This window comes from Dipodomys merriami, unplaced genomic scaffold, assembly GCF_024711535.1.
Source record: "Dipodomys merriami isolate MVZ:Mamm:240054 unplaced genomic scaffold, mDipMer1.0.p SCAF_274, whole genome shotgun sequence".
Lineage (NCBI taxonomy): Eukaryota > Metazoa > Chordata > Mammalia > Rodentia > Heteromyidae > Dipodomys > Dipodomys merriami.
Window position 1 is genome coordinate 1,097,374 of NW_027204204.1, and position 25,498 is coordinate 1,122,871.

The window sequence follows — 25,498 nt, forward strand, 5'->3', positions numbered from 1 at the left end:
TACGGCTAAGAAACATGATAGTAAAATATAATACTAAAGCAACCATCTTACATTTAAATAGTTAAGGTTATCTTCATAAAATGAAAACAGTCCTGAGTATTCCTGCACATTAGTTTTATTATATTGTACTTAAAACCATGAAGTACTGTGAGAGAACATAATAACACATTCATGGTCTTCCCTGTCATTTGGATGAAGATTTCTGGACTCTTGCTGGGGGCACTATGCTGTTGGCATAGTGGTTTAGAGTGGTTTAGAGAGTGGTTTAGAGTGGATTGTATGAGTTTCAATGCCTGCCTAGTCAATTAATAGCTGGGTGTCTTTGGTCAGGTTATTTAAACTGATCATTGTCTCAGTATTCTCACTGTAAATTGGATTATGAGCCTAAAGTTAATAAAGTACTTAGGGTAAAACACACACAGCAGTTAATCTATAAATGTTGCTGCTACTGCACTGTTGACAGTTAACTCATACATCAACACTAAGACATTTTAGTATTTTTAAAAATAACGAACTCTAAGTTGTATTATGAAGTGGTCAGTACTCCTTAAGATTTTTATCCTGTTATATCCTTGGAAGGTAGAGCTGTGATTGTGCTGCTTTCTGGCCAGAGAGAGTTTGCTATGAAAGTCCATTTGGAATCAAACTTAAACGTTCATTCTATTATCTGAGGATACAGATTAAAATGAAAATGAAAATTGAAAATGCTGATTATGCACTAAGCTTTGTATTAATGTCTTTTTGAACATTTTTTTTCCCTTTGGAGATTGAACCTAGTGGCCTTGTGCTTGCTAGGCAAGTGATCTATATCCTAATCCTTCATTAGTCTTGAACAATTTGATGTTATTATATATGCCTTTGCTCTTTTGGTTTTTCAATAAATTCTCCTTATTTTCTATTGAGTTTTTGAGATTAATACAATATGCTAAGTTGGCCTCTAATCTAAACAAACAAAATCATGTTATAAACACAATTTTCTGGCCATTTCAGTGCCTATTATTGATGCTACCTGAAAAATTTCCTTTGAATATCATGTGGCTACTAATTGTCAGTAATTTACCTTAAAGCTCCATCTATGCAAATATTTTTGTGTGGCTTTCCACAGGGACTGGGCTACATATATACCTATTTCTTATAAAGGACATTGGGAAAAGTGTCCAGTCTGTGTAACTGGGTCTTGTAACTTGGCTCTTTCCGACTGTGATTTGGCAGTGAGTCCTCTTGTGGCCCATCTAGATCTGAACTAAAGGGCTTCCATAGTCTTCACACGATCATAAAATTAGTTTTTTTTTTTTTTTTAAAAATATATGATAGTGTATCTCAGTGAATGTGAGCAAGTTGCCAAGTTATAGTGTGGAAAAACACCCAGTAGTTTGTAGTTAATCATGCAACAGAACTGGCTTGATTAAAAAAAAAAAAAAGAAAAAGAAAAATTCGGGTAAAGATGAAGATACCTTTGTGGTAAAGTGAGGGTGGTTAGAATGTTCACAATCTGCTCATCATTACTAGCTTCTTTTTCCTATTTAGTGTAATGTCATATGCAAAATACCATATTTTCTAGAAGTTACTTTTATTTCTGATTGATGTTCTTGATGAAAATAAAATAAGACTTTTTAATTTTCACCATTTTTTGTGCTGGTCCTGGGGCTTGAGCTCTGGGCAGGGCACTATCCCTGAGCTTTTGTGCTTAAGGCTAGCACTCTACCACTTGAGCCTCAGCTCCACTTCTGGCGTTTTGTTGCTTAATTAGAGATAAAGAGTCTCATGGACTTTTCTGCCTGGGCTGACTTCAAACCACATCTTCAGATCTCAGCCTCCCGAGTAGCTAAGACTGATTAAGGTGTGAGTCATGGGTATCCGGTGAAAATAAGATAGTTTTTGCTGATTTTCCTGAAGGATTTGTGTGCGTGTGCGTGCGTGCGTGCGTGCGTGCGTGCGTGCATGCGTGCGTGTGTGTGTGTGTATGTGTGTGTGTATGCCCGTGTGGGAGCATGTGTGTATGCACGCGCGCATGCCTATGCTGATACAAGGGGTTGGAGTTGGGGCCTGGGCACTGTTACTTAGTTTTCTTCTGCTCAATGATAGGACACTACTGCTATGCCACAGCTCCATTTCCAGCTTTTTACTGACTACTTGGAGGTAAAGAGTCTCAGATTCTCCTGTCACCTGGTTTCTAGCCCTGATCTGCAGATCATAGCCTCCTGAACTGAGTAGCTAGGGTTTATATACAAGAGCCACCAGTGCCCAGCTAAGGCTTACTTTCTGATACTATTAGTGAGTCTTTGTAAGTAAATATTTATGAATGCATGCCTAAGGAAGGGAGGTGTAACCTCCTTCTTGGTGAGGTCTCCCTTATTCAAGTTATGTTATTCTTCACAGGTAATAGTGTTTGTGTGTGTGTGTGGGGGGGGGGGAGGGTGCGGGGTACTTATTCTGGGTCTTGAACTCAGGACCTTGTACTCTTGATTGGCATTTTTCCTCATAGCTGGCACTCTACCACTTGAGCCATGCCTCTAGCTTTGGCTTTTTGCTAGATATTTGGAGATAAGAGTCTCTTAGATTTTGGATTGTCTGCCTGGGTTGGTGTGATCTCAAGCTTCCTTCCTGAGTAGTTAGGATTATAGGTATGAGCCACTGGCATCCATCTTTTGAATTTAAGTTGTTTTTTTTTTTGGCATTTGCTGTTTATAAGAAAGTGTGTTACTCATGTTGAAGTATATTTAGTCTAAAGGAAAAAATTTGTTTGAATTATATTTATATATATACACACACATATAAATAATTTTTTTTTTTTTTTGGTCGGCTGTGGGGCTTGAACTCTGGGCCTGGGCGCTGTCCCTCAGCTCTTCAGCTCAAGGCAAGCGCTCTACCACTTGAGCTACAGCGCCACTTCTACATATAAATAATTTAAGAAATAGACTAGAATATATTTATTGTAGAAAGGATATCTACTTTGGCATCCTTGGACAAACTACAATTCTGATTGTTTCTGAAAGAAATCACATTCACAGTGTCTCCTATTACGTAAACATTTGACATACTGGTTTCATAGAGTATAACAAAACAGGTCTCTTGGTTTGAGTAGCATTTGTCACAGGCAAAGCTTTTTTTTTTTTTTTTTTGGTGTTGTTGGTCATGGGGCCTGAACTCTGGGCCTGGGCACTGTCCCTCAGCTCTTTAGCCCAAACCCAGCACTCTACCACTTGAGCCACAGCACCACTTCTGGCTTTTTCTGCTTATGTGGTTCTGAGGAATCAAACTCAGGGCCTCATGCATGCAAGGCAAGTACTCGACCACTGAGCCTTCCCAGCCCACAGGGAAAGCTTTTAAAATCAAAATCCAGAGTCTCCCCAAAAGATTTAAGCATACCTCCACCCTGCATTTCTGAGTAGGCACAAAACATTTAACAAGAAGAAAAAAAGGTTAGATGACTTAAAAATAACTGGATAAGTAATTAGTCCAAATACATAAAGATATTTATTTGATTCCCATTATGGTTGTGACAGGGATGAATACACCTTAAAAGGGTGAGCTCTGATTCAGTATAGTTGCCTACATATTTAAAATTACAGTATTATATGACCATAATGATCTAGTGATGTATCTGAGAATGCTTTAAAAATATTCTTGGGCTGGGTGCCGGGGGCTCATGCCTATCATCCTAGCTACTCAGGAGGCTGAGATCTAAGGATTGCAGTTTAAAGCCAGCCCAGGCAGGAAAGTCTGTGAGACTCTTTATCTCTAAGAAACTCCCAGAAAACTGGAAGTGGCACTGTGGCTGAAGTGGTAGAGCATTTGACTGGAGCTGAAGAGCTTAGGGACAGCACCCAGGCCCAGAGTTCAAGCCCCACAATCCTCCCTGCCCCCCCCCCCCCAAAAAGTATTCTTTGAGTATTTTACTCATCTTTTATATTTAGAATTAGCAGTGTTTATTCGTTATTTTTTGACCTTTCATTGTATTAGGGGCTATGAAGAGTACAGAAATGAATCAGACGATTTCTTGCATTAGAAAAGCTAAATGAACCATAACTAAAGGATAAAAAATGGCTGAATGACAGTGGCTTGTTCCTATAATCCTAAGGAAGCTGAGATCTGAGGATCCGCAGTTCGAACCCAGCCTGGGCAGCAAAGTCCAGAGACTCTTACCTCCAGTTAACTACCAGAAAAGCTGGAAGCAGAACTGTGCTCAAGTGGTAGAGCACTAGCCTTGAATTTTAGCTCAGGGAAAGTGCCCAGGCACTAAAAAAAAGGTAGAAAACAATGCCTCTTAAGAGAGGCATTTAGTTTCTTGGGAGTTATATGGAAGGAAACAGAACTTGGAAGAACAGATAATCCTTGAGCAGATCCTAAAGAATGGAGAGAATTTAGATATATGGGCATTTCGACCAAACAGATGTATGTCATTGCACATGAAAGATAAGAGAGTAGAACAAGTTGGACAGTTTTTTGAGAGACTGATTGAAAATACATTTTTGCCTGTTGGGGATGGAACTTTAAATGCTAGGATAGTTTGGATTTAATAGGTAGTTGGAATTATTTAAGGGTTTAAAAATAGGATTACAAGTTCCTGGTAGGTTAAAAACTATGTGGCAATAGCCTTCTATTTGACTTCTGTCCATCATTGTTATTCCAGGATTAGCATCATTCCTGGCACATATCTGTTGATCACACTAATTAGATTAGAGAGTGCATTAGAAGGTAGTGTAAAGATGTTTGATCTAGCACCATTCATTGCATAGCGGGTGTTCCAGTATTCTGGACTACATGTGGAAATGTGACCACATTTGGAAGATTTCCTTGTTTCATGGATTTCTCTTTAATCACATATGGAAAAGTCTGATTTTTTTTTTTTTTTTGCAGCTCCTTATTTTTGTCTACAATTTAGTTACTAAGATGGAAATGTGTAGTTTTATTTAAAATTAGTTGAATAAGTAACTTTATTTAGTGTTGTAGATAGTAGCTTGGGCACTAGTAAAAAAAGCATAGGCTGTAATTGTACTGGAGAACAGATGGCTATGTAAGAGTACTATGTATTGGGATACAGTGCTTAATGATTTTTTTGTTGTTTTTGGTCATGGGGCTTGAATTTTGTCCCTCAGCTCTTCAGCTCAAGGCAAGTGCTCTACCATGTGAGCCACAGGGCCACTTCTGGTTTTCTGGTGGTTTACTGGAGATCAGAGTCTTACGGACTTTCCTGCCTGGGCTAACTTTGAACCACAATCCTAAAATCTCAGCCTCTTGAGTAGCTCAGATTACAGGCATAAGCCACTGATGCCCTGCTCTTAATGATATTTGTGTATCAGAATCCTTGTTAACTTGTAGATTCATCATGGGTAGTTGACCTTGGGCTATTACACATAATAAAAACTGCTAGTCCAACAATGAATTTGATATTAGCTAAATGGAAATGATGAGCTATAATATTGTCAATATAGTCTTAAATCAGATGGGCATTAGATGTTTGAAAAGTGCTCTTATAACTTATTATTTTCTGTCTTTGCCTGGCCGAAGATGTTTATAATATCTAAGCCCTTGCTTCTGAAAGGATTTTAATATAAAAAATTAAGATTATGTTAGGCACTGGTAGTTCCTGTAATCCTAGCTACTCAGGAGGCTGAGATCTGAGAATCATGGTTCAAAGCCAGCCCGGGCAGGAAAGTCATGAATCTCTTATCTCCAATTAACCACCAGAAAAGTGGAAGCAGAGATGTGGCTTAAAGTAGTAGAGTGCTAGTCTTGAATAAATAAGCTCAGGGACAGCATCCTGTCCTGAGTCAAGCCCCATGACCAACCAAGAAAAAAATTAAAATTATGTTCTCTGCTATTTTAAATAGGGATTGTGATCTAATCCCTTGAGAAATAGCATGTATGTTGCATCTCAATTATTAGTTGATCAGAATATTTTAAACTTTGTTAATATTACATGTACAAAAATACATGTACAAAATGACTAGCAAGGATCACTATATCATAATAAACTATCACTATGCTATAATCTAATTCCTTTTTCCACATTGTTTTTAATTTGTAGAATTTAAAAAACTTTCCTTACAGTTAAATAAAAATTAATTTTACAGTAACAGTAATCTAGGTTTATTGCTAGTTTGAAAATTAATATATTGAAAATAAGGATCTGGACAATAATTATTAGAAAAGGATTTTATCTTTATTTTTAAAGGATTTTAATTTGGAAAATGGATTTCTAATTTATGGCAAATTTTATTAACATTATAGACAACATAGTCTAATTCAACCTTAAAGGCTGGCTTGGTTCCATTTATAGGAGCTCTTTTTTTGGAGTGATTTCAGCCACCAAATCACCAACAGTAACTTGTTCTAGTCCTTTGTCCTTAATTACCTTTTATACAAAGATCAACCCCCAACTCTTACCATTTGAAATAATTATCTTTACATCATGCCTTCACTTGATCCTTCTAGCCATATCTATTAACTTAGCTCTTAGTAGCTCTCTTATGCATTCTCTCTCCAGTTTCTATTAGCTTTTGGCTAATCACTGCTCTCATCTGCACATTTTCATTCACCTTGTTAACCACACTCTTTGGCTGCCTGGACTTCTTATGTGCTATCCATTATGCTAGGTGCTGATGATCAGTTTTAGTTAAAAAGTAGTTTTGGATTTATTCTTTCTGAATCTTAATGTGAATTACTCAAGGGAAATACTCAAGATTTCTGCTGGTTTTCCTTATACCTTTTATGTTTGTTCAGTTTGGGTAGGTGCAGCTTTTACCACATTGGTTGCTACTATTTAACCAGTTGAACACTAGGGGGACTGTGGGCTAATCACTGACTTTTTCTTGGGTTGAAATGCTTTCTTTCAATAGTAGAACCACAGCCTTGTTTTTGGCTTTCTAGTTTTCCTAACATTACATATTTGGCTCAAAGTTTTGATGGTCTTCTAAGAATAGTCACCATCATCTTCCCCTTCTCTTCTTGCACATTCTAGGCAAGTTGTTCTACCACCGAGTCATATGCCCAGCCTCAAAAGTGGGAATCTAGAAATTGCTATGTAAATAATAGTTTTCCCTGGAAATCTCTTGAGTAGAGGCCAGTTAAGTTGGATGAAGTAAATAATGAAGCACTAAATAATTCCAGTTCTTATTTTACAGTGACTTAAAATGACTCCATGATTATTTAATGTATTTTATGAAAAGATGAATCATTTGAGTGGTACTAACAGCGAAGTAATCTGCTAGCTGTCATTTTGGAAATGTCACATTACCATTGGAAACATAAATATTAGTGGTTTCTGGGAACAGAAAGAGGTAGAGATTAATCCAGGCTTAAAGAGTGGCCATAGGAGACAGTACCTATGTAATTTTACTCTGGCATGCTAAAACTTAATGTCTCATGTTCCCAACTACCCATGGCTTCATCCAGAGCCCTTGCTCTATCTAATTCATTGCTCTTAACTTTTCTAAATTGTACCTATTACTCAGTTTTTTCTTTTTTGAAAGAAGTTATTTTTTAACCACTTTTTTTAGTTTTACTAGTTTTTGCGTCCTTACTATGTAAAGGGCAAGTTTTTTTTTTTTTTTTTTTTTTTTTTTTGGGGTCTGGTCGTGGGGCCTGAACTCTGGGCCTGGGCACTGTCCCTCAGCTCTTCATCTCAAGGCTAGTGCTCTACCACTTCAGCCACAGCACCACTTCCGGCTTTTTTCTTTTTGCTTATGTGGTGCTGAGGAATCGAACCCAGGGCCTCATGCGTGCAAGGCAAGCACTCTACCACTGAGCCACCTTCCCAGCCCCAAGGGCAAGTTTTAAGAGCTCTGTCTGCAAGAGAATTTCTTCAGTCCCTTTTCTTTAGGAGTTCTGGTCTAGAAGAAGTGTTGGTGGCAGGTTGGTAGATATTAAGAAGTAACAATGAAACCAGAAATTATGGCACCAGTAACTACCATTCAAGATCCTTTCCAGTTGAAACAATCCAAAGTAAAAAATTTTAAAGAAACTAGAACATTAAAGTATGTGTAACTTGTGGTTTTCCCTCAGGACTCAAGCTTATGTTTTCTGGTGATGAGTACTTTATATGTTGACAGTTTAAAAAAACCATTAGGATGCAGAAATTTCTTATAGTTGCTGGTAATTCTTATGTAAAATTATTTATTTTACCAAGGCATATACACATATTGTCATTTAGAGAGTATATTACATATGATGACTGATGGTGTGGGGGATTTATTTCCTTATTTTATATTGCATTTTCAGTTAAGTAATTGTTATCCTTTTCTTTCTCTTTTTCCTTTTCCTTTCCTGCTTATTCTCTCCTCCCTCTCCCCCCTTCATCCTCACCTACCTGTCTGCTTAGTTTTGCAGTATATAGCCCAGGTTTGCTTCAAACCTTTCAATTCTTCTGCCTCAGCCTCTCAAATGTTGGCATTATATATGTGTGCTGTCAGCCTAGTTTCATTCCCTGTGGGGGGGAGGAGGAGGGCGTTCATGCTTTACTTTCCGTCCAGAATATTTTAAATTAGTTTTTCTTCTCTTTGTGATCAGAGAAGTTGAATCTCTTTCTGTTATTGAAATGACAAGTATGATGCAAATAACCCCTTAAGAAAGATTCTTAAAAATGTATGTAGGCTGGGAAGGTGGCTCAGTGGTAGAGCACTTGCCTTGCATGCATGAGGCCCTGGGTTCAATTCCTCAGCACCATTTAAGCAAAAAGAAAAAAAGCCGGAAGTGGCGCTGTGGCTGAAGTGTTAGAGCGCTAGCCTTGAGCTGAAGAGCTGAGGGACAGCGCCCAGGCCCAGAGTTCAGGCCCCACGACTGGACACCCCCCCCCAAAAAAAAAGATGTATCTATATATTAGCCTTACTTTATGGAATGATAGTTTATTATTTCTTCAGAGACAAACCATGAATTTTATTTTGAAATATAGTATTGTGAGTTTATGGATTCGGATATGCTGTTTTCAATTTATTGCAGTTATTTCTTTTCTCAGTGATCAAATTACCCAATTTTTGGTGAGTGGAAGACTATTTAAAGTTGGCTTCTTAGTCTTGTTAACATGATTCATTGCTAGCATTGTTGCTTTTTGGTGTGGTATATTTGTAATATTTTATGCTCCCCATCTAGAATCAGCCTTTATTAAGGGGTTTATAATTCCTTTAATTGGGGCATGAGATTTAGAGACTACATTCTGAGCACTGGGATTCTTATTACTGCTAACTTAGTGTCTTAGGGTATTTAACTAAACAGATATATATATATATATATATATATATATATATATATATATATATATATATATGTTTTTTTTTTTTTAAATTTCTTTTGGGTTGATCATGGGGTTTGAACTAAGGTCCTGGGTGCTGTTTCTGAACTTTTTCCACTCAAGCCTATCACTCTGCCACTTTGAGCCACAGCACCATTTTTGGTTTTCTGGGGGCTAATTGGAGATAAGAGTCTTTTGGGGCTGGGAAGGTGGCTCAGTGGTAGAGCGCTTGCCTTGCATGCTCGAGGCCCTGGGTTCGATTCCTCAGCACCACATAAGCAAAAAGAAAAAAGCCAGAAGTGGCACTGTGGCTCAAGTGTTAGAGCGCTAGCCTTGAGCTGAAGAGCTGAGGGACAGCGCCCAGGCCCAGAGTTCAGGCCCCACGACCGGACCCCCCCCCCCCCCCAAAAAAAAAAAAAAAACAACCGTCTTTTGGACTTTGCTGCCTGGGCTGGCTCTGAACTGTGATCCTTCTGAGTAGCTAGGATTATAGGCGTGAACCACTGGTGGCTGGCAATTTTTTTTTTAATTTAAGATAAAGTATAAGACTGGGGGTGGAGTGCAGTGGTGGAACACTTGCTTGGTATGTTTAAGACCCTGAGTTTGAGCCTCTTCTTCCCCCCAAAGATAGAGTATGTAGTGTTTCATATTGTTATTTGGCAGCTCAGGTTTAGGTGAAGCACATTCATAGACTCTGCAAGTTTGGAGGAATTCAGTTGGAAACACACCGATTTAATATAGTCCCTCTATTCTTGCTGGTGAGGAAACTAAAAGGTACACTGATTTCTGTGCCAAGCAATTATGAAACAAATTTGATAAGCTTTAGCAAAACCCATTGCTCTACTTTCTAGATTCTTAGAATTGAACTGCACTAGAACAGGAGTGCTTTTGTAACATTTCAATATTTCATTTTGCTTTTGCTAGATTTTCTTAAATTTTAAAGATCCTTTTGACTTTGCATTTACTCCCAAGTTTTCATTTGAAGAAACTTTTAGTTTTCCTAGCACATTAAAATTGCCTTATTGAGGAGGTCCTAACAGTCTGTGGGAAGATGCTGACTTGGAAGGACTCTGGTTAGGTGGGGCTGAGAGCAAGGGTTGATGGTTGCTAGGAGATTGAATGTCTTTGTATCACAGCCTTAGGTGGTTTAGAAGTGATAAAGGAAGCTCCTCTTTGAGGGCCTGACTTGTTTAAAGTCAGATAGCTTGTTAGTGCCAGAGTTAGAATTGCATCCTGGTCTCTGATAAGGATGTGCTTTTTCAAATTTTTTCTGGCTTCCTTGTTTTGCCTTTAATGTTGTGTGGATAGCTATATTAGACATAAGATATTTCGTCTTGTTTTCAAGACCAATATCCTATAAATTGCTGTTTATCTTTTAAAGTTCTTAAACTCTTTAAAATAATTCTGCTTTGAATTAAGGGTACTCTTATCTGCCAAAATCATTATTGAGCTTCTCTAGTCATTTGTTTTCTTGAAATTGAAATAAAACTTTCTGAACACAGCCTCAGTGAATATGAATTTGAGAGCCATAATAATGATGTTTCTTGCCTCTGCAGATTCTGAATTGATCTGAGTTTGGCAGTGAATTATGTATGTGTTATTTCAGGAATTTTGCACATGTCCTGCTTTAAACCACTGATTATTTTTGTAAAATGCTGTTGTGTGGATTTGGCTCATTCCATTGATGCTGAACTCATCAGATGGCTATATTGTCTTCTAGGAATGTGACTTGCATTGATTAAATGGCATAGGAAGCAACATCTGTTTCATGAAGATAGCTTAGAGTCCTAAAACTTAAAAATTTCAAATTTATGGCTTCAAATATAATAAAATGCATTTATTTTATGCCATGGGAAGTTTGAGTTTTAGGAAAGCTTCTTTTTTTTTTTTTTTTGGGTCCAGTCGTGGGGCCTGAACTCTGGGCCTGGGCACTGTCCCTCAGCTCTTCAGCTCAAGGCTAGCGCTCTACCACTGGAGCCACAGCGCCACTTCCGGCTTTTTTCTTTTTGCATATGTGGTGCTGGGGAATCGAACCCAGGGCCTCAGGCATGCAAGGCAAGCGCTCTACCACTGAACCATCTTCCCAGCTCCAGGAAAGCTTCTTTTAACCTTATTCTTAACATAATAGATTATAATTTTTTTTGGATTGTTCAATTTTTAAAGAAAAGTCACATTAGGAATATTGGAAACTTGGTCTTAGATAAGTGACTTTTAACTTTTAAGGTCATTCATCCATTTAGAAACTGCAGAAAGATTGTTTGCTTACAAGGAAGCCCCTATGCATGGTCTCATAAAACTTTGTGCAGTGGTGGGCATCAGCTCACCTCTGTGCATTTCCCTTAAAAGTCTGCCAGCTCCTCTGTGATGGCCTGGGTATAGTTCCTGAGCTCTTTTGCTCAAGGCCAGTATTCTACCATTTGACTCACAGCCCCATTTCTGGCTTTTGGTGGTTAGTTGGGGATAAAGTGACTCATGGACTTTCCTGCCCCTGCTGGCAATGAACTTTGATTCTCAGATCTCAGCCTTCTACTTGCTAGAATTATGGGCATGAGCCACTGGCACTTGGCCTTGTGCCACTTTTGTGGAAAGTTTCTTGTTGACTTTCTTAAGTAGAAACGGTTGAGATTAGATTTATAAAAATCTATTAAAAACCATTTTGTTCCATTGCATAGAATAAGATTTTTTTTCTCTGTGGAATGAATCAGCCATCTCATGTAAATTAATACAGAAGAGAAAGCAGATATGGGAAGGGAAATCACCATGGTGGCCAGTACCAAATCTTTACAACCAAGAGAAGGAAGCCTACCTGATAAGATGGCCTGCTTTTTTGCTTAATGGACCACACAATAGCATCTACTTTGTAGTACCTAGTCAGTGGGTCAAGCTGTGGACATAAATATTATTGCTTTCTGGGCACAGAAAGAAGATAAGAGATTAGGGTTTCAGTAGGAGACTGTAATTTTACTCTGGCATACAAAGATTTAGTGTCTTATGTTCCCAATCATCTATTTCCAAAGTCATTGCTGTAATGAATTGTTCCTATTTTCCTAAAGTGTATCCCTCAGCTTTTAGTGTTCATCATTTCTAACAACCTCAATATGTAAAGTGCAAGTGGTTAGAGCTATGCTACAAGAGCAATTCCTTGAGTACGTTTTCTTGAGGAGTTCTTAGTCTAGAGGAGGTGTTGGTGGCTGGATATAGACACTAAGAAGAGGTAACCATAAAACCAGAAAAGTATGGCAACGGTAACTATTAAACATCATTTGCAGTTGAGACACTGTTCACTGCATCCCTCTTATGCTGATTCTCTGTAAGAAGAGGGAGGCTCAGACTTCTAGTAGTGAGTGTGTAGGCATGATTTTGACAAGACACAAGGATTATCTTCTCTAGGATTGGTGAAAACTCTAAAAGTAGGTGAAACTAGCACCTTTGAAGGTATGTTGGATTTCATTAGGAGAATCAAAAGGAGATGCAGTCTTTAAGTGGGTATGATGACCTAAGAAAGACTTGATTTCTTCTTTTAATCCTTTGACATGTATGGTATATATGGAATACTCGGGTAACGGTAGCATAGAATTTTGTGTCAATAGAAGACCAAAAGGGAGGTCTGGATCAGGTTGTGATATAAGATGGATACACTTCAGTCCTAAGTAGCAACAAAAGATGAAATGCTATACGTTTATTTTCCTTTTATAGTCTGATAATACTTTCTTTTAAAAGCAGTAAAAAATTGTTGGGTTCTTGGGAAGGAAAGTGACACATAGCACACAGGTCACGTTTTGGTCATCTGCCAGACTAAATACACACTATTGATGCTTTTTTGTATTGTTAATGAACTTGTGCTTTCATAGGCATTTTATATGGGAATATTCTCATGTAAAAATTTCTTATCAAAGAAATTGATTTTATTTGAACTTGTTAATTTTTTTTTGGCTTTCTATCAAAAAGGATGGATTTCTGGGTGGTAAATGCCAATTTGAAGTGTTATACTGCTTTGATTAAAAAATCATAGTGTGGCTTTCTAATTTTTGTGATTTTACTTAGCGGCTGGTGAGTATAACTGCTTTTGAAGCAGTTGGAGCTCCCTTTTTTGTCCCCGAAGAACTTCTTGTGGATGAAAATAGAGGACCAGTTGAGCTAAACGCCTGAAGAGTGGACAAAGAGAGAAAGCAGCAGGGAGCCCAAGGCTTGGAATCTGCACATGAAGGGAGGAAGCAGGCCATGTTTCTTGCTTGTCAGAGAGGTGCTGCCTGAGCCCTGCTGCCTGACCAGGTGGCCTTTCTCTGTCCATGGGCCATTTCTGCAGTGGAATTGTGTGTGTGCTGCTGTGTTTTTACTCTGTGGCACTCAGTGTAGTTCTGTAGATCTGTGGGCATTGATTTAGACTAAAGTAAGTAGACCATTTATCAGTAGCTAAACTTACACTTTGTCTTATCAGGGACACTGAACTGATGTCATTCTGTCCTAACCATTACACTTCAGACTTAGGTGGTATGTATTTTCAAAGTATTCCTATTGATATGTATTTCCACCAAGATAAAACACTAGAGTGGATGATTAGATAAAAATTATTGTAAAATTTTAAGCCATATTGACAGAAAGCTAAAATAATTGGACTTTTATTATCTCTAAACACATATGGTTTACCGTGAATGTCTCAACCAGTTCAGATCAACCCATTAGATTTTTTTTAAATTTAAATTTAAATTTTTGTTGGTCATGGGGTTTGAACTCTGGGCCTGAGCGCTGTCCCTCAGCTCTTCAGCTCAAGGTGAGTGCTCTACCACTTGAGCCATAGTGCCACTTCTGGTTTTCTGCTGGTTTATTGGAGATAAAAGAGTTTCACAGCCTTTCCTGCTGGGGCTGGCTTTGAACCGTGATCCTCAGAGCTCAGCCTCCTGAGTAGCTAGGATGACAGGTGTGAGCCACTGGTGCCTGGCTAACCCATTAGATTTTTAAGCCACACAAATGTAGTTGAACCATCAAAGGGTTAAAAAATTTCATAATGCTGATGCTGTCTTAACCACCACATTATTCCTTTTTGGACCACTTATTTGAAATTTAGAAGGAAAAGCTACTACTTAAGTTTTTTTTGGAGATAATCTTCCTTTGTAGCTCAGGCTGGCTTTGAACTTGGACTTCTGCTGCCTCTAGAGTGTAGGGATTGCATGTATCTACTATGGTGCCTAGCTTGTGGTATGTGTTTTTGTTGAAATAATTTATTATTAGTGGCACTAGGGTTTTTTTTTAAATTAAAAATGTTGTTTTAGTTAACAAGTTTTACTCTTTCCTGGAAGTCCTGTTATTTATTTCTATATGATACTATTCCTTTACTTTGTTACTCTAGTCACACATTTTATTTACCAAAGTTCTGGAAAGAAAATTACCCTTCTGTCAGTACTTTTGAGTTGTGCTGAAGACTGTCCCATTTAGGCCTTTTTTATTCATGGCAGCTTAGTTATTAGCCTTCCGTTTCTGTTTTCTCTGTAGAAATTGCATTGTGTTGTAAGGTAGCACACAGGCTGTACAAAGTTTAGCTCTCTAAGACATGATCATCTGCAAAAACCCTGAAAAGCATACTTAAAAAGTAAATTATAGGAGTAAGGATAGTATTTTCTTTCTTAGGTTACACGTTAGGTGAGCATTTTCCTTTTGCATAATATTTCTTTTACTGTTTATCTGGATAATGTATAATTAAACATGAGGAATTTTGCTCTTTTCTGATAGGTTAATCTCTCTCCCCATTGCCTCTATATTTGTTCCAAGCTGCTATTAAATAGCTAGGAAGTCCTTTATCTGACTGCCATATTATGTTTTACAAAATTCTTTTGACTTCAGTTTCATTATCTTACAGTTTAAGTTTCTCAGTGTAAACTTCATGATGTGATTTTTAATTTTCTTTGCTTATATTTTTGCACTACTAGGGTTTGAACTCACGGCGTTATGCAAGCTAGCCATTTTTTACTTTAGTAGTTTTTCTCGTTGGGTTTTTTGTCTTGGCCAGCCTGTACTGTGATCTTTCTACATATGCATACCAAATGGCTGGGATTACTGGTATGTGCCACCATGTGAGGTCTTTATTACTGTTAGGTGTTTCTGTTCTAGGGTGATGATTGTCTTTTTTCCCCCAGTGTGGCCAGGTCTTTTAAGTTTCTCTTCCTGTTTGAGCTGTTATGGCTGTGTAATTGGAGTTCTGTGAGTTTCAAAGCAATTTGATTCCATCTTGACTGGAAATCCTGACATTATCTCTTTAATTATAAGTAAGTTAAAATAAGAACGAATTCCAGTTTGTTCTATTTCTGGTCGTATCTTATATCTAACACTCTTTTTTTTTTTTTTGGTGGTGGGCCTTGAACTCTGGGCTTGGGCGCTTTCCCTGTACTCTTCAACTCAAGGCAAGCACTTTACTGCTTGAGCCACAGTGCCACTTCCTGTTTTCTAGTCTCACGGATTTTCCTGCTGGCTTTGAACTGGTATCCTCAGATCTCAGCCTCCTGAGTAGCTAGGATTATAGGCATAAGCCACCAATGCCCGGCTTACTCCTTTGATTTTATACAAATAATGTTGTGAATCTTTTTATATACTGTAATTGAGTATATAATGCAATTCAGCCAAGACTTATTTTGCTTTGTGGACTTTATACTTTTATTTTATCTATTATTTATTGTAAAGATAACTATAGAGAGGGGTTACAGTTACATGAGTAAGGTAATGAGTCAATTTCCTACCTAGCATTGTTATTCCCTCCTGTTTTTTCCCCCTTTCCTCCCTACCTCCCCAACTCCTCCCTCCCCCCCAAAGTTGTAAAGTTCATTTTAAACATAGTGTCTTGTACATCTCATTGTTACAGTGTTTCATCCGGTATCCTTATTTCAGCATTTTGTTATTTTTCTTCCCCTCCCCAAATTAGAAAAATGTATATACAAGATGCAGGGCATGGGAAAAATATGGAAGGCTTCAGGAATTTGTGTATCATTCTCGCGCAGGGGCCATGCTAATCTTCTCTGTATCGTTCCAGTTTTAGTATATGTGCTGCTGAAGCGAGCACTGGACTTTATAATTTTAAAGTAAGTAACTGTGTGTGTGTTGGGTGCTGTCTCATGTTTTTGTTCAAGGCTAGCACTCTACCACTTGAGCTACACCTCTGCTTTCTGGCATTTTGCTGGTTGATAGGAGATGAGAGTTTCACAGACTTTCCTGCCTGGGCTTCAAACCACAACACTCAGATCTCAGCCTCCTGAGTAGCAAGGATTATAGGCATGTGGTGGCTCAGGACTGGCTAAAGTAATTTTTGAGTGAGTTTGATCTATGGATTGAGAATCTACAAGCATTTCATTGATTAGGAAATGACCTGTCTGTACAAAGCAGATTATGGGTACTGACAGTTGTCTTACTGCTTACTTGCTTCCCTTTCTGATCATGTATTATTCACATTGTTCTCGTTATAAAACACAGAGATAGAAAAGATTCTGATTTAGTATTCACACTTAGGTTTTCGTTATAAGTTAAACAAATATTTAATCTTTTTAAAGGCTAGAAAGGTAATTGGAAATTTGTTATGAAAGGGAACTATGTTAATGTCTACCTGATGATTACTTCAAGTGATACCTTGGAGTGGCTTCTCAGTGAGTTGCAATTGAAGATTTTTCCAGACACTTGTCAAGTACTGTTTAGTTGTGAATTGCATTTCTTCTGCGGACTGTTGGTAGGCAGTTCTTGATTTCTATTCCCACTACTCACTGTTGGCTTCCTTGTCCCCAGGAGTGGGTTTGTGGCTCTCCCTTCCTTCCTTGGGCCTTCTCTGTGGCTTGGGTTGCACCCATGGTTAGGATTAGCAATTCTTGCCTGTGTTTCTTGGGAGCAGAAGATTGTGAAGACTAGTACTTCCCCCTGATTTTTACCTCACACTACATCTTTATCTTCATATATTTGATAGTAATTTAAGTATTTGGAAGTTTTTTTTTTTGTAGAAATACTGGAAAAATAGGTGGCTCACATTTTAAGTTACTACTGAAGTTCTTATTTTAGTACTGTGTAGACCAGTTTTAAGTTGGTATTTATACTTAAGTTTAAGGTTAAGATTTTTGTTTCTAAACCAAAACCTACTATATGTTTTTGCTGCACTGAAAATATTATTTTTAAAAATAAATTTAACATTTACCATTAAGGTGTAGAAATAAATTAGTTTTTCATGTTCTTTAAATGGTTCTTGACTTTGTCCTGGAAATGGGAGTTTGAACTCTCCACTTTTGAGTGGGGTTTAGGGCTTGGAAGTGTACATCTGCCTAGCATGTTTGACAGAATGTAAGGAAGAACAGTTACATTTGTCTTTAAAGCAAACACAACTGACATAGATATATAAAACAGTTACAGTTTTCCAAGTATGTTGACATTTCTTAATTTTGGCTGATTTGATACTTCTGCTCTGCTATCTGTATAAGAGAGTGCCTGGCCACATAGGTCAGGGGTTGGATATATTCCTGTTAGCAAAAGGAGCTGTGGAGGGAGGACACCAGATGTAAAGAAATAGCTCCAATCCTCTTATAGTCCTGTAAGTTTGGGAGGTAGAGATCAAGACATTGTGGTTCAAGGCCAACATGAGCAGAAAGTTAGCAATACATCTTTACCAACAAGTGAGGCATGCTTGTGACATGCACCTGTCACAGATACCTGATAGTAATAAATGGAAGGATTGCACTCCAGGCCTGCCTGGGCAAAAAGTGAGACCTCATTTGAAAAATAGCCACCATAAGAAAGGGTGAGGGGACCTGGCTTAAGTGGTAGGGTACCTGCCTAGCAAGACCTACTACTTCCAGAAAAGCAGTTATTTTTAAATAGTCGGGATGTACTTCAGCAGGCAAAAAGTCACTGCATATTCATATTGATGGATTTAGGTTTATTCACTGGGTATATCTCCAAGGAATTATCCCAAAGTTTACGTAATGCATGTACCCATTTCTATAAGATTTTTTAAAATAACATTCCACAGATGTATGGAAGAGACCAGTGGTTGTTGGTGTGAGGAGTGGTGGAGTGAAGGGAAGTTGCTACAGCTTAAGAAGGGGGTGGGGAAGGAGCATGAAGGATCTTTGTAGAGATGGAATGTTGTGCATTTTGACAACCTGTGATACTGATAATACTTTTGCAGGCTGTTGGCCATGGAGGATCTGAGTAATGAGTACATGGGATCTTCTGGTATGATTTTGTACAATTGTACAAGAATCAGTGATTAAGAATAAATATTAATAGAAATGAATTCCTTTTTGAGGTGGGCTTCTTTTCTGTTTTACTCAGCTTCATGGTATCAGTACATTTTGCTGACTACAAAACTGGAACCCAGGTCAGTAGCTGTTTTTGTGATTGATGTTGAAATTTGAGCATCTTTGAATAATGGACTCTTTAATCTGAGCATAGATTTTTTTAAAAAAATTTGTCTATGCTTTATCTTATTTTTATTTTTATTTGTCAGTTGTAGAGCTTGAACTTGGCTTGGGCACTGTCCCTGAGATTTTTTGTTCAAGGCTAGTTAGTGTTCTACCACTTGAGCCACAGCACCATTTCTGATTTTTTCTGAGTAATTTATTGGAGTAAGAGTCTCACAGACTTTTCTGCCCAGGCTGGCTTCAAACTGCAATCCTCAGATCTCAGCCTCCTGAATATCTAGGATCACAGGCGTGAGCCACTGGCATCAGCATTTATTTATTATTATTATTATTATTATTATTATTATTATTATTATTATTATTATTATTATTATTATTAGGAAAGCTCTCTCTATGTAGCCCAGAGTAGCCTTGAACTGTAGATCATCTTACTTCAGCTCTGGAGGACTGAAATGTCAGGCATGTGCTACCACACAACCTCCTATTCTACTATCATTTATTATTTTACATTTTAGTGGTATTGAGGTTTGAACTCTGGGCCTTGTGCTTGCTAAGCAGGAACTTAGTCCCTCAATCAGCACCTTTATGCATTGGTTATTTTCAAGATAGCGCATGGACTTATTCCTTGACCAGCCTGGTCTTCGATCTTCCCATTTGTGTTTTCATTGTTTGCTGGCATGGCAGGCATGCACCATTGAACTCAGCCATTGATTGAGATGGAATCTCCTGCACTTCTGTGCCTGGATTGGCCTTGAACCACCATCCTCCTATCTCCACCGCCCATGTAGCTAGGATTACAAGCATGAATCACAGTGCCTATTATCTTTAAAAAGCAATAGAAAACATGAATTTTTAGCTATCTTCTAAACTACTCAAAAACAAAACAGAACCAAAACACAAAAACCATGCCTTTAGGAATCGCAAATGTGTGTTTTTGGCCATAATGTAATTTCTTCATGTTTCAAATTTCTTTTTAGGACTAATAATAGCAGCTGTGATATGACAGTTATTTTATAATTTGTTAATTATGTTATGTAAAATAGCATACTGGTTAGGAGCGGGTGATATTGCACAGATTGTAGCTCTGAAAACCATGAATAAATCCAATGAACGAGTGAGAAGAACGATACTATTGCTGGCACTCTGAAATTCTGCAGAGACTTACATTGTAGCTCAAAATCAGCCCTGTCTTCTTGCTGTGTTCAAGAGGCTTTTCATTGATTTCTGTTGAGAGGAAAGCCTTTTTTAACTTAAAAAAAGAAAAAGAAAAAAGGCAGTTCTCTGCAGGTCCCGTGGATTATAAAGATCTTTTAGCAGGGAGTTGCTCTTTCTCTGGAAAATTGGCTGTTAAAATCAGAGGGAACTCATAAGAGTTGGCATGGGGTTTGATTAAATGGACCAGTTGGATCAGCATAGATTCCAGATTTAATGGGGCAAATATTCACTCCTCTGTTTTGTATGATTAGCATAGTCATTTTTCTGTATTATAGAAATATAATTTTAGGATGTATTGTTTTACATTATAAATTAAAAGCATGTTAGCAATAGTCTGATAAATTGAAAATGTTGTGAAGACTTTAACATATGAGTAAAATTTAACTTAGATGAAACAATTTGTGTCTCCATTGTGGAATAGTTTGTAGTTCAGAGATACAACTCACCGGAGGCCATGGCAGTGATAGCAACTAACTTGGAAAGTTATTTATGTGCAAGTATTGTTTTTGTTTTCATTTTTGTTTTTTTTTGGTCGGTTGTGGGGCTTGAACTCTGGGCCTGAACGCTGTCCCTCAGCTCTTCAGCTCAAAGCTATAGCACCACTTCCGGTTTTCTGGTGGTTTATTGGAGATAAGAGTTTCACGGACTTTCCTGCCCGGGCTGGCTTTGAACCGAGATCCTCAGATCTCAGACTCCTGAGTAGCTAGGATTACAGGCGTGAGCCACCAGGCGCCAGGCTATGTGCAAGTATTGTTTTAGCACTTGTCATGTATTATCCATTCTCTTGTTTCATTGTCATTCTGAGAGAGGGCCTCTGAAATTTCCTGCTCATAAATAAGGAAAGCAAAATGTTTAAATGATAGAAGAAGGCACCTTTGTTCTTAGCCACTACTTTATATTAGCTTCCATAGGAAAGTGAGACAGCACGTATTAGATGATGGAAAGTGAGCTGGGTTGTTGAAGTGGTTTGTCAGGTGTGTGGGGTGGTGATGGCCACCTAAGCACAGTGGTCTGCAGCATCAGTAAACAGGAGTCGCAGCCAAAAATTGACTTCAAGTTTAAAGATTTTTTTTTTAAAATTTGAAGTTCTAGAATCTAGCAACTCCTCGTTGTGTTGAGTTAATATTCCAATGAGCTGAAGAGAGGAGATTGATTGGCTTTATAGGCAGAAAACGGCTTTAGGAAGCTGAAACAGAAGAGTTGACTGGGTGCATGATTAAAACAGGTCTTCTTTAGCTTGGCTTCTCTGCTAAACCAGAGAAGTTGACTAGTTTCTATAGATATCTTGATTTCTTTTTTCTTTTTTAATTGTCCATTCTCAGAATTCAGTTTGGCTCTGTGACACATAGCGTGAATGACTGTTCTGGCTCTGTCCCGTCTGTGGAGGCTAATGGGAAGCAACAACTCCTGCAAGTTTCATTCAACACATGCTGCCACCTATGGCTCAGCAAAAGATAGCTGTTTGGAGCTGAAAGTTTGGGAGAGTCACAGATACTCAATGAAATAGGGGAGGAAGAAAAGTAGTATAGACTTACAACAAAATAAAATGCTACATACAAAATGTTTCATGAGATATAATTATTGCTGTACTATAATGGTGCAGAAAAAAAACATTGTTGCTGCTTGAAGAAAATAGGAAGGCTTTGTGGAGAAGGTGGGATTTGAAAGAAGGGTATGATGAAATGCTTGTTTCAAGAAGGAGGGCTAGTATGAGTAAGGAGTGAAAAGGAAGAAATGTATGGTGTAACAGTTGGATACTTTTGTAATAAGCCTGCTGGCCAAGAGTCATAGTAAGTAAATAAGGTAGGAGGGGAGCACATATTATTGGGTCTGTGTGCGTGTGTGCACATGTGCACAAGTGTGTTTATGCGTGTGTGTGCCCATATGCCTGGTTTCTGGGGCTTAAATTGAGGGCCTGGGCCTTGTCATTGAGCTTTTTAGCTCAAGGCTAGAGCTTCTAGCATTTGAGCCACAGCTCTATTTTTGGCTTTTTGGTGATTAGCTAGGAATAAGAGTCTCATGGACTTTCCTGCCTTTGAACTCAATCCTTAGATCGAGGCTGGCTTTGAACCTCGATCCTTACATCTCAGCCTCCTGACTAGTTTAGGATTACAGGCATGAGCTCGTGGCACCTGGGATAATTGAGTCTTTGTAAAAGACATTGATTAGGAATGGCACTGTGTCTCAAATGGTAGAGTGCTAGCCTTGAGCACAAAGAGGCTCCGGGACAGTGCCTAGGCCCTGAGTTCAAGCCCCTGCGCCCCCCCCCCCCAAAAAAAAAAAGGTAGTTCTTAAAAGTCATTGATTAGAGGAAAGCAGTGTAGAGACCTGACTATGAAGTGTGAATGTGTTAGGGGAACATAAGTCCAAGTGGATCTTGATTATTTGAACCAGAACAGAAGTAAGTTAAAAACAGCAACAATAATAACAATGAAAGTTTTGAATGAGGAGTTAAATTTATTGAGTGTTCATAAGATTGATTTATCAAAGAATAAATAAAAAAGCTGACAGGGTCAGCCAGTATCTATAGGGTGGAATCAAGTTTCTGAAATAGTACTTTTAGTTTACATATCTAATTAATTGGGCAAAATTCGGTAGGACTAAATAAAGATCCAAATTTAAGCTTTTAAAAATAAATGAATTTAGAAGCATTGTGCCTGGATCAGGATTGTTAATACAGACATCTTTACCTGAGATATCCTGAGATATCTCATAGCTCATTTAAAAAGACTTAAGGACTTGTGCTAGCCAGGTCAGAGACAGGATGAGACTGAAGGTGAGGATCATCTCATATGTGAAATTATTTTCATTAGTTAGCTTAGAGAAACAAGTTGGATTTTTGAAAACTTATAAAATGATTTCCACTTAGGCAGGACCTCAGATGATTCTATAAGAAGTAGATGTTAAGTTGCAGCATGAAGTAATAACTCTCACGTTAAATGTTTTTTAGGTATTTTTACGCTAAGTAGGGAGCTCCCATCTCTTCAACTTAAGTCAGTATCTGGGACCATACATTACTATCCGACTGTTCTATTTAAATAGGCAAGGCTTGGGTTTTTGTTTGTTTTTCTGATGCTCCTTTGATGGGCTTTCTGCCTGCAGTTTCCAAAAGTGTGGTGTGCAGCTGCCATGGGTCGTGCTTGGGATGGGTCCTTTCTGCCCTTTTAGGGACTCCCAGGAGATGAAGACAGTGTCTGTGGTGTGCTGGGTCCTTGTTTGCCTTTCCCTGTGCTGCGCAGCAAAGACCGCATGGGTGACCACTGCTGCCTTAGCACTGATCAAGGCAGTGACATCCGATCTCACCAGCTGTTGTGTTCTTCAGAAATCAGAGACTTTGGTTTTACTTGATGAAATTTTTGGTGAAGCAAAAATCCCACATTTTATAAAGTCTCAACTCTGCTGTGCATATCTTCTTAATTTTCTGCTAGAGAAATGGCATTTCTGCTGCAGATGGTGGTTGTCTTGAGGGAGAACATTTGCGTGAGCACTTGAGCGTATTGAACCATGTACTGTTTTGAGGGGGGGGGTAAAAAGCATTTGTACTTTGGAGAATAACTGATAAACTATAGTAATGCAGACTTAGGTAGTTGGCAGGTATTTTTTCCAAACGAACAAAGTGAGCTTGTCAAAGAAAGTGGCAGTATTTGTTACTTGTGATAATTTGTGATTTCACATAAAAATGAGAGTTCTGAAAAGCTTACATTTGCCACAGTGAGGTGATAGTTCTTGTTACTTACTTTGAGGGTGGTGGTATGGCTATGTGATAGGACTGTGGGTTCGACTCCTAGCACTGCAAACAACACATTAAAAAATCGTTTTTCTGCCGAGCTCACCGATGCTATTAGTAAACATGATTTTATATTGTAAGGTAAAATATTTCAACATCTAGAAGATCTGCCTGACACAGCCAGTATTTTCCAAAGGACCAGTGCATGCAACTTGTAATATTAAAATTATGCCTGGTAAAAGATCCTTTCAAAGTGAAGACTGGCTTTAATATAATGGAGTATGGAAAGGTCAACAATAAAGTTTTTTTTTTATTGTAAAGATACTATACAGAGGGTTACAGTTACATGAGTGAGGTAATGAGTATACTTCCTCTTGAACATTGTTACCCCCTCCATTGTTTTCCCCCTACCATTCCCTCCCTCCCTTCCCCAAGGTTCTTTTTTTTTTTTTTTTTTTTGATTGTGATTAAGTGATTACATAATTTCCGGAAATTCACAGTATTGTGGAATAATGATGCTCATTTAAAGTCACAAGTTCATTCTAACTTTCCTGGAGCAAATTGTCTATCACAGTCTGTAATATATAATGGTGCTCACATGTTATATACCATATATGTGATCAGCAGCACAGGGATATTTAGTAGTGGTTCAACCAGATGAGTGGGAGTTCTTTGTTTCTTAAGTCCTGTTAGTTTTGTCATATCACCTAACATTTTGGATTTAGCATCCACTTATCAGGGAGACCATGTACCATTTGTCTCTTCGTTCTTGGCTTACCTCGCTCAACATGATTCCTTCTAGCTCCATCCATTTCCCTGCAAATGCCATTATTTTGTCATTTCTAATGGCTGCATAATATTCCATTGTGTATAGATACCACAATTTTTGGATCCATTCATCTGTGGTGGGGCATCTAGGTTGTTTCCATATCCTAGCTATTGCGAACAGTGCTGCAATAAACATGGAGGTGCACATGTCCTTGTATATTGGTAACAATAAAGTTTTTAGATCTCCTACCCCCCCCCCCCCCCCCAACCCTCGGCCTTTCTTCTACCAGGGCCTTTTCACTCATGGCTGGTGCTCTCTGGTTTGGGGCCACCTGTCCAGTCTAGCTTTTTTACTGATTAATTGGGAATAGAGTCTTTACTGCCTGGGCTGGCTTTGAAACATGATCCTCAGATCTCAGCCTCTTGAGTTGAGTAGCTGGGATTACAGGTGTTTAAGCTCTTGGCACCTTGTTTTAAATTCCACATTTTAGCTAAACTATTAGAAACTATAACTTACTAAATTTTGGTGTAGTATTAGAGAAGAATATCCACAATTAAGTGAAAAGGTTGTTAAAATACTCCTTTTGTGCAAAACCATATTTTCTTTTTTACTTCACCCAAAAGAGCATACATAGTATGACCCATTGAAGCTAAGAGTAGATATGACAATCTAGTTATTAAAAATGAAAATTGGTATACCAAATTGTAGTCTGAAAAGAATTATGCTGATATATAATGTACTTGCTGTGATTAACAGATTTAGTATTTTGGGTTTAATATTCAGTACCTTCTGGTACTGAAGACTGAACCCAGAGTCTCATACATGCTAGCCAAGTGTTCTACCACTGAGCTACAATCCCAAGCCCTACTGTGGTAGATATTGGTAAATATAATCCTTATGAACAAACCCTTTGAAAACCTCTAGAATATTTTTAGGTGTGTAAGGGGGTTCAGAAATCAAAAGACTTAATGACTGCTTTAGATCAGCAACTTCAGCTTTGTTGTTCCATCAGTTTTCTCAGGTTTGGTAGAGCTCTGAACATTCCACTTATCATATTGAGAGAATTAATAATGCTTATTGCTAATAATTTGGTAGTAATCAGCATACACATTACTCTCCAATACATCTTTCTCATAGTGTCTTAGTAGATAGGAGACTAAGCTTGGAGTAAGAAA

General features: G+C 38.2%; 1 protein-coding gene and 1 non-coding gene across 4 annotated transcripts in view; one reads left to right on the top strand and one right to left on the bottom strand.

Annotated features, from left to right (window-relative positions):
• The window catches only part of LOC138837712 (mediator of RNA polymerase II transcription subunit 13-like), a 200,213-nt gene that overhangs the window by 39,400 nt on the left and 135,315 nt on the right, over nt 1-25,498 (top strand). The window lies entirely within an intron of this gene.
• LOC138837714 (U6 spliceosomal RNA) lies at nt 16,171-16,277 on the bottom strand. The gene has a single exon (XR_011375420.1). It is a non-coding gene; the product is annotated as a U6 spliceosomal RNA (small nuclear RNA).